We start from the raw sequence: 18,136 nt of genomic DNA on the forward strand, positions 1-18,136 counted from the left end.
CGGGGGAAAGAAGAACGAACTGGGGAGGAGGGTGGAGAAAACCGTGCATCAATGAATGAATGAAAACCCCAAATCTCTGTAAATGTTCATTAAAACTAATAAAATTTAATTAAAAAAACAAAACAAAACAAAAGAAAAAATGAACACAAAAACAGCCTAAATGCCCAACTACAATGGGATGGCTTGAGAAATCTTTTGCACAGTCAAATTCCATGCAGCATTCAGGAGCAATGATTTTGTAAATTACCACTTAACGTGGAATGGATGGGACAGTATTATAATAAGTGAAGTAACCCAGTCTCATAAAGACAAATACAGTATAGGAACATTATTACAGAGTATGTATGAAGATCCAACAGGGGGATTAAATATAGGGCCACACAATTTGATGGATGGATGGAGGGATTGGTAAAGGAAAGGTGAAAAATCCAGTGTGGGAAAAAATGTATATGAACTTTATATGTAAACCAGTATAAATTAATTAACACCCCCCCCATTTGACGCATTAAACACCAATGATTGAAGAATAGATGAATTGTGGGATGACATCAAGGATATCATTTGTAAAGAGAGCCAAAGGTTATTACAAAAACAGAGGTGAAAGAAAAATATTGAATTGAATATCAGAAAAGACTATAAAGATGGCACTGGAGCATTAAGAAGTTAGAACAAAAGGAAAACATGTCAAAGTAAAAGAGCTGAACAGAATATTTCAAAGGGCAGCTCTGGAGGACACAATAAATATTATAATGGAATATGCAGAGAGCTGGAATTGGAGAATAAAAAGGAAAGAACTCACTCTTCATTTATCAAGCTGAGAGAAATGAAAAACAAATGTAAACACTTAGAATCGCAACATTGAAATATGCTATGGGTAATATATTGAACGACTCTGAAAGCATCAACAGGAGATGGAGGGAACACACAGAATCACTGTACTGGAAAGAAATGATTGACATTGAAAAATTTCAGGAAGTACCATATGAACAGGAGCCAATTGTAATGAAGGAAGTAGCATAAGGTCCATTAAAGGCATCAGCAAAAAAAAAAAAAAAATAAGGCCCCAGCAATTGATGGAATACCAACTGACTTGTTTCAATTAGCAGATATAGCCTTGGATGTGCTCATCAGTCTAAACCAGTAAATTTTGAGGACAGTTGTCTGGCCAACATATTGGAAAGGGTCCATTTTGTTTTTCATTCCTAAGAAAGGGGATCCAACTGAATGTGGCAACTATAGAACAATATAATTAATATCACATGCATACAATATACTGCTGAAGATAATTTTAAAAAGGCTAGAATAGTACATATACAGGGAATTGCCAGAAGTTCATGCAGGACTTAGAAGAGGACATGACACCAGGGAGGTCACTGATGATGTCAGATGCATCCTGGCTAAAAGTAAGGAATACCAAAATAATGTCTATTTGTGCTTTATTGAGTATGAAAAGGCATTTGATTATGTGGATCATAACAAGTTGTGGCTTACATTGAGAAGAAGGGGAATATCAGAGAGTTTAATGGTGCTCATGCAGAACCTATACCTGGACCAGAAACCTGTTGTACAAACAGAACAGGGAAACACCACATTGATTAAAAGTGAGAAGGGAGTGTGTCAGGGTTAAATTCTCTCTCCATACCTATGCAATCAGTATACTGAAAAAAAGATCTGAGAAACTGGACTATATGTGGCATTAAGATTGGACGGAGACTCATCAATAACCTGCCTTATGACGATGATACAACCTTGCTTGCTGAAAGTGAGGCATTTGTTACAGAGGATCAAGGAATGCAGCCTTCGGTATTGATTGCATCTCAATGTCAAGAAAACAAAGATTCTTACCACTGAACAGATAGGCAGTGTTATGATGGATGGAGAAGAGACTGAAATTGTCATCAGCTTCATCTTGCTTGGATCCACAATTAATAAGGAGATGCATTGCACTGGGAAAATCTGCAGTTAGGGACCTTCCCAAATTATTGAGGAGTAATCTTGTCAGATTGAGGACTAAGGTGCATCTGATTTAAGTCATAGTCTTTCCAATCACTTGCTATGTACCTGAGAGCTGGACAATGAATAGAATGACAGAAAAAAAAAATGTACACCTTTGAGTTGTGGTGTTGGAGAGGAGCAATGAACATCCCATGGATGGCCAAGAGAATAAACAGACAGGTTTTGGAGAGGATACAGCTGGAGTGCTCTTTGGAGGCAAGAATGATGAGGCTTCACCTCACATATTTTAGGTATGTTGCTAGGAGGTGCTATTTCTTGGCGAAGGACATGATGCTGGCAAGGCTCGAGGGTTGGTGAAGGAAAGAAAGACTCTCAACAAGGTGGATGGACAAGGTGACTGCTACAATGGAATGCCGCAATGCTTGTGTGTCAGGAAGTTTGAGGATGGCACTGGATAGAACAGGATTCAGATCTTTTGTTTATAGGGTTGCTATAAGTCTTACTCAACTTGAAGGCTTCTAAAAACAACAACAACAACGGATCACCTTTCTTGGGAAAGGGAACAAGTATGAGTCTCTTCCAGTCAGTTGGTGAGGTAGCTGTCTTCCAAATTTCCTGGCACAGACTGAAGAGCATGTCTAGGGCTGCATCTGTGAGCTAAAACCTGTCAGTTGGTATTCCATCAATACCTGGCTGTTTTGCCAATGTCTTCAGTGAAGCTTATCTTCTTCCTTCATTGTCATTGACTCTTGATTAAATGCTGTTGCTGTTGTTGTTGAGGGGCCTGTGACTCATAGTGATCTATGTACAACAGCTCTGAATTACTCTGCCCTATCCTGAGCCAGTCTCACTGACACCAACACACCTAATCCCATAACCCCAGTTACTGTTCCTCAAAAAGCTGACCATAGAAATTCCAAATGACCCAGCTATTACACTGCTTGGAATATACCCTGAGAAAAAGAGAACTGAGGCACAGAGACTTATACACCAAAGTTCATAGCAGCATTATTTATAATAGCAATAACATGGAAATAGCCCAAATGCCCAACTACAAATAATGGATTGAGAAATTATGGTACATTCACATAATGAAATACTATGCAGCACGCAGGAGCAATTTTGTAAATTATTATCTAACATGGAAGGGACTGCAGAGCATTATGCTAAGTGAAATACTTCAGTGTCATTAGCACAAATACTGTATAAAACCATTATTGTGACATTAATATGAGCTTCCAAAGAGGGGACGGTGGGGCTTACTCATAGGGCCATCCAATATGATGGGTGGAGGGAGGGATGAGTAAAGGAAAGGTGAAATATCTGATAAGAAAAACAATATATACAAATTTTATTAACTTTTTATGTAAACCAGTATAAAGTTTTTAAAAAACTAAGATTCATCTGATTCAGGCCATTATCTTTTCTACTATTTGTTATATATATATAAAAAAAATCCTTGCCTCCAAGGCTACTTCCAGAATTATTTTGGTATCAGTCAATTCTTTGCTGTATAGTAACTCTGCATATTCCTCCACTATCTTTTGATGATTTCTGAATCTTATCATATTTTATTCGTAACATCTTTCAGTGTTGCAATTCAAGGCGTCAATTTGTTTTTCAGTTCTTCCAGCTTGAGAAATGTCAAGTGAGTTCTTTCCCTTTTGTTCTCGAACTCCAGCTCTTTGCATATTTCATTATATTTTGCTTTATCTTTCAAGCTGCTTGGAAATATTTTGTTCATCTCTTTTACTTGTGCATCTCTCCTCTGTTTTGGACAGGGCTTGGATTTCTAGTTCATAGACTAGTTCATGCTAATTCATGAGTTGTAGTCCTCTTGATAGGCCCTAACATCAACAACAACAACAACAACCACTACCCAAAGGTGATACCTCTGTGATTATTTCAATCCACTTCTGGCTTCTTGGGAGAAAGATGAGCAATATCCTCGTAAGATATTTACAGCTACTGAAAACCCACTGAAGTGTCAACTATAAGTCAGTTTTTACTCAAGGACAATGAGTTGAGTTGAAAGATTTACTAACAAGACATTTGTATACTAGAGAGTGAGGAATTGGCAAAAATTCAAGTGCATTTCCCCTCAGTGAAATTTCTAGTAGTTAAGTTGGGTGTGGAATGTCACGATATTCTATCCACCTACAACTAAAAAGTATACACAATGCCTGGTGGGTATATTTGAATATTAGTGACAGCACATTCCTTATTTAGGTGTGCTAATTCAATCTATTTATCCACTAACTTATACAGCTGCTAGAAAGGCTCTCTCTAGCAGGTTCAAGCTACTGTGCAAATTGCTCTGCCACCTGAATAATAGAATTCACTGAAATATCATTGGCAGATAAAAATACTGTTTGGAGTCTTTGATAGGCTTCTACTGATAAATAACAGTGACCCCTTTGTATTTCCGAGAAAAACCCTGCTAACCAATTAAGATAACTATTCTCCTTTTAAGTAACAGCTTTTGTCTTGTTACTTCATCTCAGTAGAGATTGAATGCCTAAGTGACCATGTGGCTGCCCAATTAGGGACTGCATATTGCCTGATACCTAACTTCATAAGGACAAAGAAGAATTAAGATCTGCATCATCCCAAGGGTGGTTTTGCTTAAGCAGATATCAGACATTCCTCCACCCTCCAAGTTTTTTATTAATTCTGACTCAAATTGTTCCTCTTAAACATTTTCTACTTTACTGACATCAATAATTCATTTCTATGGCCTCCTCAAGTCAAGATGAGAAATTTCTCAATAAAGAGTTTTCCAGTCAAGGCAAACAACTACTCAACCATAATTACAGAGAGATACCTCTGGCCTTCAACCTTGTTACCTGGACTCTATCACATTTGGGGCAACCCTTTTATATCTGCTAATTAAAGGTTTATTTGACCAGAGGCACCTTCCATTAGGAAGCCTCCTGCACAAAGGTACTCAGCTTTCTCACTCAGTAAGCCAGGAAGTCCACCACTCTGTCTCATGCTAGTCTGCTTCTGCTGCTTTTACAGCTACCGTTTCCTGCCATTGCTTCTCTGTCTGCATCTTTTGGGTCAAGAAGGTTCAGTTCACAGATATTGGGTCTAAAGACACTTTCTACTTCTGATTCTTTTTTCTTGTCAGTAGTAAGATTCCCTCTTACACCACTGGTATTGTCTCATTTTAAGCACAAGAGATCTGAACATTGTCCTATCTTGTGCCATCCTCATGATCACACCTCCCTGCGAGTAACTGTGTCAATTCGTCTGGTCAAGGCATTTCTTCTATTTCTCTAATCTTCCACTTTTCCCAGCATGATGTCCCTCTCCAAAGAATAGCTTTTCCTAACAGCATGCCAAGTATGTGAGATGAAATTTTGTCATCCTTGCCTCCAAGGACCATTCTGGCGGCACATTTTTCAAGACATATTTCTTTGTTCTTTTGGCAGTTCATGGGATATTATCATGGGCTGATTCCTTCTCGAATATACATCTCAAAGACATCAATTTTTTCTTGTGTCATCTTTATTCATTGTCCTCTCAGATACATAACAAGAGATTTAAAGGATGATAGCTTGAATCAGGTGTACCTTCTCATTGCTTCTTAGTAATTTGAAGAGATCTCTGACAGCACACTTGTCCAAGCAATACATCTCCTGATATCCTGACTGATGATAACAAGATGTTTGTAGCTCCTAGTAAGCTGAAATTGTAGACAACTTCAATCTTTCCCCCACCCTCCATCCCTCATGATATTGCTTATAGGTCCAATTGTGAGGACTTTTGTCTTTTTGATGTTGAGATGCAATCCATACTGAAGGTCCTAGCTTTGATCTTCTGTAGTAAGCATTTCAAATTCTCCTCATTTTTAGCAAGAACAAGCAAGATTGTGTCATGTACATAATGTAGGTTGTTAGTAATTCTTCCTCAAATCTTGATTTCACATTCTTCTTCATAGACTCCAGCTTCTCAAATGATTTGCTGAGCATACAGATTGGATAGATACATTGAAAGGATGTAACCCCGATGCACGTCTTTCCTGATTTTCAACCATGCAGTGTTTCTTTACTCTGTTCAGACAACAGCTTCTTGGTCAAGATATAGGTTTCATAGGTCAAGATATAGGTTTCATATGAGAACTTTTTTCAAATTTGTTTTATTTTATTTTATTATTTGTGTGTGTGTGTGTGTGTATGCACACCGTCGAATTGGATCTGACTGGTACAGAAGGAGATTGTCCCTTCTTCTCCATCTGGTGGATTTAAACCGTACGCCTTCCTATGAACACATTTATGTGTTTCAGGATTCCCATTCTTCTCAATGTTGTGATATTTTGTTATGACAGTCAAACACCTTTGTCTAGTCAATAAAACAGAAATAGACATTCCTCCTAGTATTCTCTGCTTTCAGCCAGGATCCATCTGACATCAGTAATGATGTTCTTAATTTTAAGCCTGCAAACCATAGCAACCCTATGTGCAACAGTTCTGAAGTCTGTCCTGCCCCAAGCCAGACTCACCGATTCTGACATACCAACTCCCATTGCCCCTGTTACTGTATCAGTCCATATCATCCAGGTTCTTCCTCCATTGTGCCATCACTCCACCCTTCTGGGCATGATGTCCTTCTCTAGGAACAAGTTCCTCTTGGCCACATGCCCAGATTATGTGAGATGGAGCTTCAAACTTCTAGTCTTCCAGGAGAAACTTGGTTTCTTCCTCTCCAAGATAGACCTATTTGTTTTCTTGGAATTCTTCGGCAGCACCACAACTCAAAGGTATCAATTCTTTTTCTGTCATCCTTAGTCATTGTCCAGATGCATAGCAAGTAATTGCAAAGATCATGTTCTGAGTTAGACACAACTTAATCTCTAGACATTTCAGTACTCTAGAGAGGTCCCAGAAAGCAGATTTTCCTAGTGCAATTCATCTTTTGATTTCCTGACTGCTGGTGCCAAGAGTGTTTATTGTGGAGCTGAACAAGCTGTATATAATTATTAACAACCTCAATCTATTCTCCATCTATCATGGTGCTGCCAATTGGCGCAGTGCTGACCATCTTTTTGTCTTCTTGATGTTGAGCTTAATCCATATTGAAGACTACTGACCTTAACCTTCTGCAGCAAGGACTTCAGGTCCTTCTCACTTTCAGCAATCAAGGTTGTGTCACCTGCTTAATATAGATTGATGTTGAGTCTTCCTTCAATCCTGATGCCACATTCCTTCTCATAAAGCTCAGGAATGATCCATTCTACATATAGATTGAGAAAGTATGGAGACTGGATGCATCCCTAATGCACACATTTCCTGATTTTGAATCATGCAGTGTTTCCTTGTTCTGTTCTGAGGACTGCTTCCTGGTCCAAGTATAGGATTTTGCCAGCTTGTGATACTGTTCGATAATTTCCACACTCTGTCGGGTCATTTTTTTTTTAATGGGAATAAAAATGGATCTTTTCCAGTCATTTGGCCAGGTAGTTGTCCTCCAGATTTTTTGGCACAACCTAGTGAGCACATCCAGGGTGGCATCTGTTGGTTGAAGTACGTCTACTGGTAGTCCATCAATTCCTGGGGCTTTATTTTTTTGCCAATTTCTTCAGAGAAGCTTGAACTTCCTCCTTCATTATCATTGCTTCTTGATCATATGTAGTTTCATGAAATTTTTCTGTGTCAGCCAATTCTTTTTGGTGCAGTGACTCCATATACTCCTTCCATCTTTTAATACTTCCTGGATCATTCAATATTCTGCCCTTAAGCATTGCAACTCGTGACTTGAAGTTGTCCTTTAGTTCCTTTAGCTTAAGAAATACTGAGCGAGTTTGGCCCTTTTGATTTTCTGACTCCAGGTCTTTGCACATTTCATTATAATACTTTGTCTTCTCTTCCCAAGCTGCCCTTTGAAATCTTTTATTCAGCTCCTTAACTTAATTTTAAGCATAGTGGGATGAAAAAAAATTGACCAATCTATGTATCAGTGCTCCACATTCCTTATTTATATGATGTCATATATGTTATGTTCTTATTTGCAAGCTATTCAAACCCTTTAGTAGTGAGATGCTGATCTCACATTTCCAAAATCCTATCTAGTCATAATGTAACAGTTGCAAAGATCATACCTAGAAGGGCTATGCTAAGTAATTCACTGCATACACTGCAACTAACAATGCCTAGATCTTAAATCAGGAAGATAAAAATCTTCATTTTGGGGTCAATATGAAGTATCATGATGGATGGAGATAGGATTGGAATTATCAAGGACTTCATTTTACTTGAATCAACTTCATCTTACTGGGATCCACAATCAACACTCTTGGTACCAGCAGTTAAGAACTCAACAGATGAAAAGTGCATGGGCACAATTGGCACAGGTAGGGGCCCAAGGCATCGCCTTGTTGCTTTGCCTCCAGCCCACTCCCCTGCCCTTTGCCTACCGCCCTGGTGTGACCCCGGTGGAGGAATGTCATACCAGCCAAACTTGAACTCACACATTCCCGCAGCAACCCTCAACGTGGCTTGGAGTATCCACTCTCCTTCCACCAGCATGGTTATGTTCTCCCAATACTGCCAGCTGCTGTGCAACTATGGGCCACCATTCCTAGGTGGATGGTGAACTGGGAACAGTGAACTGGGAACAGCCAGGTGCCACAGAGCAAGTGCCACGGATCCGCTGGTCCTCATCGAGGAGCTGGGAAAGATGATAAGGCCCACCTATGCTAGGAGCAAGAGCACCATGGAGCAACTGAAGCAAGGCATCATTCACACCAGGGATCTGATCCGAGAGTGCTTGGCCTAGAAGAATGCAATGCTAGATCTTAGCACCTCACCAACATTCGGGATTGTCTGTCTCTTCCTAGCGTAAGAAGTACTCACTTATCTCCCTTGTTTTCTTTATTTTCAAAGCAGCAACTTTTCCTTTTCCTCCATTCTCTGGTTAATGGGCTGTGAATCTCCCATCTCTAAGGTTTAAAAGAGCTTAGAAGAAGCACTGGGGATATTATTGCTGATATCAGATAGATCTTGACTGAAAGTAGAGCATGTCAGAAGAATATCTACTTGTGCTTTATTGTCTATGCAAAAATATTTGACTGTGTAGATCATCAAAAATTATGGATAACCTTGAGAAGAATAGGAATTCCAGAACACGTAATTGTTCTTATATGAAACCTATACCTAGACAAGGGTTATGGTCTTTTTTTCATACCTATTAAATCTGTTATTGTTTTTATGTGCCGTTGAGTCACTTGTGACTCATAGTGATCCTATGTACAACAGCTCTAAAGCCTGCCCTGTCCTGAGCCAGTCTCACTGACTCTGACACACCAACCTCTATTGCTCCAGTTACAGTATCAATCCATATCATCTGAGGTCTTCCTCTCCTACACTTGTCCCTCCATGCTTCCAAGCATTATGTCCTTTTCCAAGGAGCAGTCCACTGGGGCCATGTGCCCAAAGTATTTGAGATGAAGCTTCAAAATCCTACACTCCGAGGAGAAACTTTGTTTCACCTTCTCAAAGACAGGCCTATTTGTTTTCTTAGAAATCCATAGTATGTTCAAGACTCTTCTCCAGCTCCAAAATTCAAAGGCCTCAATTCTTCTTCTGTCATACTTAGTCATTACCCAGCTCTCTGGTGCATAGAAAGTAATTGTGAAGAACACGAGTTGGATTAGGCACACCTTAAACTCTAGATTTACATCATTGCTTCTCAGTACTTTGGAGAGGTTGCTGACAGAAGATTTTTTCCAATGCCATTTACCTTTTTATTTCCTGAGTGCTGGCTTCAAGACTGTTGATTGTGAAGCTGAGTAAACTGTAATTGTCAACAGCCTCAATCTCTTCTCTATCTATCATTGTGCTGACAATTGGCCCGGTGGTGAGAATCTTTGTCATCTTGATATTGAGCTTCAAATCATATAGAAGAGTACAGTGTTTCAGGTTCTCTTCAGTTTCAGCAAGCAAGGTTGTGTCATCTACATAACATGGTTTGTTGATGAGTCTTTCACAAATTCTGATTCCACATTCCTCCTCATAAAGCCCAACCTCCCAACTGATCTTTTCTACAAATAGTTTGAATAGGTATGGAGACAGGATGAAACACTTCTTTCCTGAATTTGAACCATGCAGTGTTTCCTTGCTCTTTTCTGAGGACTGCTTCCTGGTTCAAGTATAGGTTTCTCAAAGGCACAATCAAGTGTTCTGGGAATACCATTCTCCTCAAGGTTAGTCACAATTTTTTGTGATCCACACAGTCAGATGCTTTTGCAGATGCTATTCATCTGCTCCTTTTATAAAATGCTTGTCTGACAGATATTATTCTAAATCAGTTGTTGTTGTTATTGTTATGTGCTGTCAAGTCACTTGCGACTCATAGCAACACTTTATACAACAGCCCTAAACCCTGCTCTATCCTGTGCCAATCTTACTGTCTCTGATATACCTACCCCCATTCCCCTAGTCACTGAATCAATCCATCTCATTAAAAGTCTTCCTGTCTTGCACTGTCCCTCCACCTCCCCCATGCATGATATCCCTCTCCAAGGACAAGTCCCTCCTTGTAACCTGTCCAAAGTATGTCAGATGAAGCTTCAGAATCCTTGCCTCCAAGGAGCACCTGGTTTCACCCTCTCTAGGACAAGCCTATTTGTTTTCCTGGCAGTCCATGATATATTCAACACCATTCTCAGCACTGCAGCTCAAAGGCATCAGTTCTTTTTCTATCATCCCTAGTCATTGTCCAGCTTTCTGACACATAGCAAGCAATTGTGAAGACCATAGCCTGTATCAGGCACATCTTAGTCTACAGACTGACACCATTGTTCTTCAAGTACTCTGGAGAGCCCCTAGCAGCTGACTTGCCCAATGCAATTCACCTCTTGATTTCCTGGCTGCTCGTACCAAGTTTGTGGAGCCAAGCAAACTAAAGATGTTAACAATCTCAATCTCCTCACTATCCATCATAATGTTGCCAATTGGCTCAGTAGTGAGAATCTTTGTTTTCTTGATGTCGATCTTCAACCCATATTAAAGGCTGTAGTTCTTGATGTTCTACAGCAACTACTCAAGGTTTCCATGAGTTTCAGGAAGCAGGGTTGAGTCATTTGCATATCACAAGTTGTTGATGAATCTTCCTCCAATCTTGATGTCACATTTCTCCTCAAACAAACCAGCCTCCCAGATATGTTTTCATATAGATTGAAAAGGTATGGTAACAGAAAACATCCCTGGCATACACTCTTCCTGAATGTCTCCTTGCTCTGTTCTGATGACTGCCTCCTCCTCCAAGTATAAGTTTTGCATAAGCACACTCAAATATTCTGAGATTCCCATTCTTCTTAGAGTCAGCCACAGTTTGTTGTGATCCACAGAGTCAAACGTCTTTGCATAGTCAGTGATACACAGATATAAATTCCTTTGGTCCTCTCTGCTTTCAGCCATGAGCCATCTAACATTAGCTATAATATCCCTAGTAATACGACTTCTTCTAAACCCAGCTTGCACATCTGGCAGTTCTCTGTTGACATGCTGATCCAGTCATTTTGTTATAATTTTCAGCAAAATTTTGCTTGCATGTGATATTAGTGATATTGTCCAATAATTTCCTCACTCTCTCAGGTCACCTTTGCATCCAAATTAAGATAGACTAGGAAGAAAGTTTGGATGTCTATTAAATCTGCATGCTAAGGAAATTATTTGAGTCTCTACATATATAAACTCTAAATACAGACTCTACAAAGAAGAAAGTAGTATCAGGATCAGAGGAAGACTCATCAATAACCCATGTTATGTAGATGATATAACCTTGCTTATTATCTCAAAACCACAAGGAGAGGCTATAAGGCTGCAACACATCTTAATCCCATCAGGACCCTAATCTTCTGTAAGGGAAGTTTCTGTAGGTCTATAATACCGTGGATCTCACAAGAGATAAAAGGGGAGGAAAGCAAGGTAAGAAAGGGTACCTCTGAATCACCAAGAAATAATCACTAGGACATGAGTCCTGTCATTTTGAAGTCAGGTTTCTATACTTAACATCAGGGAAGACCAAGACCTGTGTAGATAGCCAAGGAATGGCAGGCCCGTAGATGCTGAGAAAAGAAGAACTTTCTTTCACACCTGACAATAGGCTGCATGGTGGAGAGGAAATAATATACAGTTAAAATATCTGAACTTGTTAAGGAAGTCTTCCTCTATATTGTCCTTCTATACTTAAAGGTAACTGCTTTCTTTTAAAATATTATTAAAGAAATGTTAGTTTTCTATTGCTTTCTTGCCTGTTGCAATTGTAAGGAGAATAATTTTCTGCTCTTAAAATCTTCTTTACCTTTGTGTGCAGTAAGGAAAATGTGATCGCCCATGAAAGCATTTATTCTCTCCCTCTTGAGTGTAAAACAATCCAAAAACATTCAGTTGTGCTAGTCTTATTAACTGCTTATTATGGCCCTAATAGATATCAACATTTTAATTGAATTATTACTTAATTGAGATGAATTTTCATTGAATGTAATTCATTATTATTAAATGAATTATTAATTAACTTTGCTGTAATTAAAAAATGGCTGAAACAGTACATGGACAGAGAACTACTGCATTTAGAAGTGATGGTAGCACCAGGAATATCCAGAGGGATACCTCGTTATGTTTTATTGGATATTCAAAGATATTTTACTGTGTGGATTATAACAAATTATGGCAATTTAGAGAAGAATAGGAATCCTAGAACTTTTAGTTATGTAAAATCTATGTCTAGAACAAGAGGCTGATGTCTGACTGTGTAAAGAACACTACAAAGTTTAAAAATCCAGAAAGTTGTGAATCAAGGCTGCATCATTTCTCTATACCTATTGAATCTACATGTTGAGAAAATCACTTGAGAGGCTAGACTTTATGAAGAGCAATGTGACATCAGGATTGGAGGAAGTCTCTTTAACAACTTATATTACAGGAAAGACCCAACTTGCTGCAGAAGACAAGCGACTTCAACATCAATTGCATTTTTTTCTCTTGAAGAGAGAAATCATATCCGGAAAGTTGGAGGGTCAGTAGAGGAGAGGAAGCCCCTTAACCAGACGGACTGACACACTGACTGTAGAAATGGGCTAGAGTGTATCAGAGATAATGAGGATGGAGCAGGACAGGATAGATTTCAGCTATGCTGTTCATAGGGTCAGCACCTAACAACAAAAATACCATCCCCAGATTGTAATACAGGCCCTTGCCACTAGGCCACTAGGCCACCGGTTACTGCAGGAAGTAGGGAGCTCTGTGGCCTAGTAGTAAGAAGCTGCACTGCAATCTCCAAGGCATGCAGTTAAAATACACCAGCTGCTCCACAGAAGAAAGATGGTCAATTTCCTCCTGTGTGATTTACTGCTTCTGAAAACCCACTGGAGGGTCAGCTATGATTCAGTTCTGACTCAACAGCATACAACAGACAGTGATTGTCTCTTCCATTTCAACTGAAAGGAGAAAATGTCCCATATTTTCCCATCAGGAATGTAGTTGTTGACTGCCTTCAAGTCGAGCATGACTCATAGTAACCCTACGAACAAAAGGCTTGAAGGTCCTCTACAACTATCGACATTTATCAAAGTCCCTAGAGTTTCTGAAGACATGTTATTTACGAAGTGAATGCCACTCCTGCATCAGGAATAAGGAGTCTAATTCTCTTAAATGGCTTGGGGAGGAAGTTAAGCCAGGCAAGTTTCCACTTTAATTTTATTTATCATTAGCAGGAACTTCATTGCTGTTTTACTTCATGTAAACTGGATAAGTTTAGATACCATCTTAAAACATTTTCCTTGATTTTTTTTTTCAAGTTAACAAAGTCAATAATCAGCGGGTTTTCTTCAGTACCTCCAGTTGTGGTTGTTATTATGTGCCATTGAGTTATTTGAAACTCATAGTGACTCGATGAACAAAAAACCTGAATCTAGCTATATTCTGTGCCATCATCACCATTTCTGATATACTTAATCTCATTGTTAGACTCACCATATCAATCAATTTTGTCGATAATTTTCCTCTTCTATGATGACCCTCCACTTTTCTAAGCATCATGTAACACTCCTCAAAGAATTGGCCCCTCCAAACATGTTCAAAGTATGTAAGATGAAACTTCACCATTCTCGTCTCCAAGGAACACCCTGGGTGGGCACACTTTCTCCAAGACATACTTATTTGTTCTTTTGGTAGTCATAGTATGTTCAGCACTCTACTCCAGCACTACAACTCAAAGACACTGGCTCTTCTTCTACCATCATTAGTCACTGTACAACTCTCAGGAACATAGCAAGCAATCTAAAAGATCATGACGTGGATAAGTCACATCTTAAGGTTTTAAATTGACATCTTTGCTCTTCAGTACTTTAGAGAGGTCTCTGACAGAAGATTTTCTATAAGCAATATGTATTTTGATTCCTTGACAGAATGTACAAAAAATGTTAATTGTGAATCCAAGAAAGAGAAAATTGTTGACGACTTCAATGTTTCCTCCATCTATCATGATAACAGTGAGGAAAGATGGCTTGAAGATCAACATCAAGAAAACAAAGATTCTCACCAATGGGCCGATTGGCAGCATCATGATAGATGGTAAAGGAATTGAAATTGTCAACAGCTTTAGTTTGCTTGGCTCTACAATCAACACTCTTGGTACCAGCAGCCAAGAAATTAAAACACAAGTTGCACTGGGAAAGTCTGCTGTCAGAGACTGCCACGGGCCAGCCGAGGGAAGGGGAGAGCCGAGGATGAAGAACACAGAGAGGCTAAGACTGATAGTCAGTAGCCCCGGTTTATTCCAGAAATTCTAAGATATATTCTCTTGCAGAGTACAGAAAAACCGCTCAGTCTCAAGGCTAACAACATGCTTGTTTTGAGATCCCCGCCACCTGCAAGATTGCTTCCAATTAGCAAGCAAGGCCATCAGAACAGAGTCTTTAGGGAGGGACATACCATTCCACACATCTCTGCTTGGCCTTGGAGTTCAAGGAACGGTTAAACTTGTTTTTGCTCTCTTTAAACAACTGCACATTTGAACCTAGCATAAAATGGCTACTTGCATAAAATGGCTGCAGTATGGCTCACTTTTGGCATCCTGCTTCCTTGAGTTGTTTTCTGTCAAGCAGATACTATAGCCGAGATAGAATTAGTCTTGCTGGTCTTTTGGTACAGGGCTAATCTTGCTTTACAAGTCAGCCAGGCCCCAACAGTTCCCCCTAATTTATTTATTTTATAATGGGACGCTGCCTGTCTTAGGTTGCCCTGGACCTGTTTTCCTTGCTTATCCGTCATGGAGAAACTCACATCTTGGCATGAGCCCTCTGTCTTAGGTTGCTAAGGAACAGCCAAGGTCTTACCCCTCATTGGCTACACATCCTTCATTCATCTGGGGACGGCCTTAAGTTGCATTTCATGTACCTTTCCCAGCAATTCTTGATATCACTTGGCTAATATATGACCATCACAGGGAAGGATCCATAGTATATATATGACAACAATACCAAGAGCAACTATCATAAAAAGCAGACTTTTAAATGAAGTGGCTGAAGGAACCCAGTTTTTGAGATTTTCAAATATTTGACTAGCTTGTTCTGCCAGAGAAACATCTATATCTTGGGTATTTTGCATTTGTAGTATTCTTTGGTGGTGTTGTTGTTGTTATGTGCCGTCGAGTCACTTGCGACTCATAGCGACCCTTTGTACAACAGCCCTAAACTCCGCTCTATCCTGTGCCAATCGCACTGTCTCTGACACTCCCATCCCAATTATCCCAGTCTCTGAATCAATCCACCTCATAGAGGGCCTTCCTCTCCTGCGCTGTCCCTCCACCCTCCCAAGCATGATGTCCTTCTCCAAGGACCTGTCTCTCCTCACAACATGTCCAAAGTGTGTTAGACGGAGCCTCAGAATTATTATTTGACATCCAAATTCCTTTTAAATGAGACACTATTTTTATCTAATCATTATCTGAGCTATTATATTTTAGTTTTGTAACACCAATAGAATCATAGGCTGCATGACATTTTAATTTTTCTATTACTCTAATTTGTTATACCATATTACCTAATAAATTTACTGTGTCATATAAGGCATTTAACTTTTGCTTCATAATTTCATCTACATTTTCTTGTTCTATCCAATTTTTGTTACATTACGCATTAATCCATTTACAAATTCAACAGTTTGCACTTTTTGCGTTAAAGCAACAACAGAAGTAGATACAACAGCTATTATAGCTATTAATGACATTATTCCTTCAATTATTAATCTTACAGCTCTTTTAGTTCTTATAGTCAAAGCGTTCAATTCTTTCAAAATTTGTAAACTGGTATTAGAATACTATGTTGCATTGATTCTTACAAGGATAATAATAAGTGAAGGTTTCTTTAAAATGATTGTTGTTGTTGTTGTTATGTGCCGTCGAGTCGCCTGTGACTCATAGCGACCCTATGTACAACAGCCCTATCGATGAAAATAATTCTGTAATCATTTTAATATACACTATCCGGGAGGCTGGGCTCTATGAGGAGAAATGTGGGGTCAGGATTGGTGGACGATTTATCAACAATCTGCGTTATGCGGATGACACAACCCTGCTTGCTGAAACTGAGGAGGACCTGAAGTACCTGCTGCAGAGTGTCAAGGACTGCAGCCTGCAATATGGATTGAGGCTCAATGTCAAGAAGACAAAGATTCTCACCACTGGACCAATCGGCAGCATCAGGATGAATGGTGAAGAGATTGAGATTGTACACAGCTTTAGTTTGCTTGGCTCCATAGTCAACAGTCTTGGCACCAGCAGCCAGGAAATTAAAAGGCACATTGCCATGGGAAAGTCTGCTGTTAGGGGCCTCTCCAAAGTGCTGAAGAGCAGTGGTGTCTCTCTGGAGACTAAGGTGCGTCTGATACAGGCCATGGTCTTCGCAATCACCTGTTATGCATCAGAGAGTTGGACAATGACCAAGGAGGATAGAAGGAGAACGGATGCCTTTGAGCTGTGGTGCTGGAGAAGAGTACTGAGAATACCATGGACTGCTAGGAAAACAAATAGATTTGTCCTGGAGAGGGTTAAACCAGGTGGCTCCTTGGAGGCAAGGATTCTGAGGCTCCGTCTAACTTACTTCGGACATGTAGTGAGGAGAGACCGGTCCTTGGAGAGGGACATCATGCTTGGGAGGGCGGCGGCACATAACAACAACAACAACAACAACAACAATTGTAAGATTTGTATTTTTACAACCCTTTTGGCAACATAAGTTGACATTAGCAAACACAACTACTAATTTCCATAACTCAGGTTGATAATTACGGTGATTAACAGTTCAAATTTCTTCTACTAATTCTTCAGCTTTGACTATATTTGATGGGTCCCAGTCGTACAAGTTCAAATCTGCAGTAACATTTTCCTCCAGCTCACAGGATGAAGTAAGGGTGGATCTGGAACATATGTCCACTAAGATTCAACTTGAATCCTCATTGTCAGAGTCAGCCATATCACCATCCTTATTTCTGTTAGGTGAGACGTATTCTGAAAAAGTGTACCAGCCTTTCAGGAAGCCCCTTTACACTTTTAGCGTCCTGTGGAAAAACACAAACACAGCCTTGACCCCATATTAACATAGGGTCGGGTCTTTTTCATTGTTTTGTTAATGCATCTTTCCATTTCATTTCCGCATACTTTCGTTGTATATTTTCCCATTGTCTGTCTGAGGCAGACCTTTCATTACCATTCAAAATTAAAAAATTTAAAATAAATTTTAAATGATAAAAATTTAAATAATTTTTGATAGTAGCATGAGCATGTTTTACAATACCTTGTTTTTGAGGATTGTAAGGAATTCCAGTTTTATGACAAATACTAAAATACAAAAAATTTGACAACTTTTACTGGTATAGCCAGGAACATTATCCGTTTTGATTATTTTAGGAATTTCTAATATAGAAAAAGCTAATAAACAGTGTTTTATAACATATTTAGTTGCTTTATTCAGATCAACAAGATAATACCACAAAACCAGAGCTGGTATTAATAATAACACGGACAAATTACAATTTTCCAAATTTAGGAATATGAGCTACAAATATGATTTGGCAATAATCCTTTAGGATTTACTTTAAAATGTGGAAGAGATAATAAACACTTTTCACATGATTTTACAATATTTTTAGCAGGGTGTTTTGTTGTTGTTTGTTTG

The 18,136-nt window shown here is 39.2% G+C and overlaps 1 pseudogene; it reads left to right on the forward strand.

The window, feature by feature from the left end:
* The first annotated feature begins 8,400 nt into the window (after positions 1 to 8,400).
* Positions 8,401 to 8,736, forward strand: LOC102860128 (annotated as a pseudogene).
* Positions 8,737 to 18,136: the final 9,400 nt, after the last annotated feature.

The sequence above is a fragment of the Elephantulus edwardii genome, unplaced genomic scaffold (genome assembly GCF_000299155.1).
Source record: "Elephantulus edwardii isolate Elephantulus edwardi_28Jun2011 unplaced genomic scaffold, EleEdw1.0 scaffold00111, whole genome shotgun sequence".
In the NCBI taxonomy this organism is placed as follows: domain Eukaryota; kingdom Metazoa; phylum Chordata; class Mammalia; order Macroscelidea; family Macroscelididae; genus Elephantulus; species Elephantulus edwardii.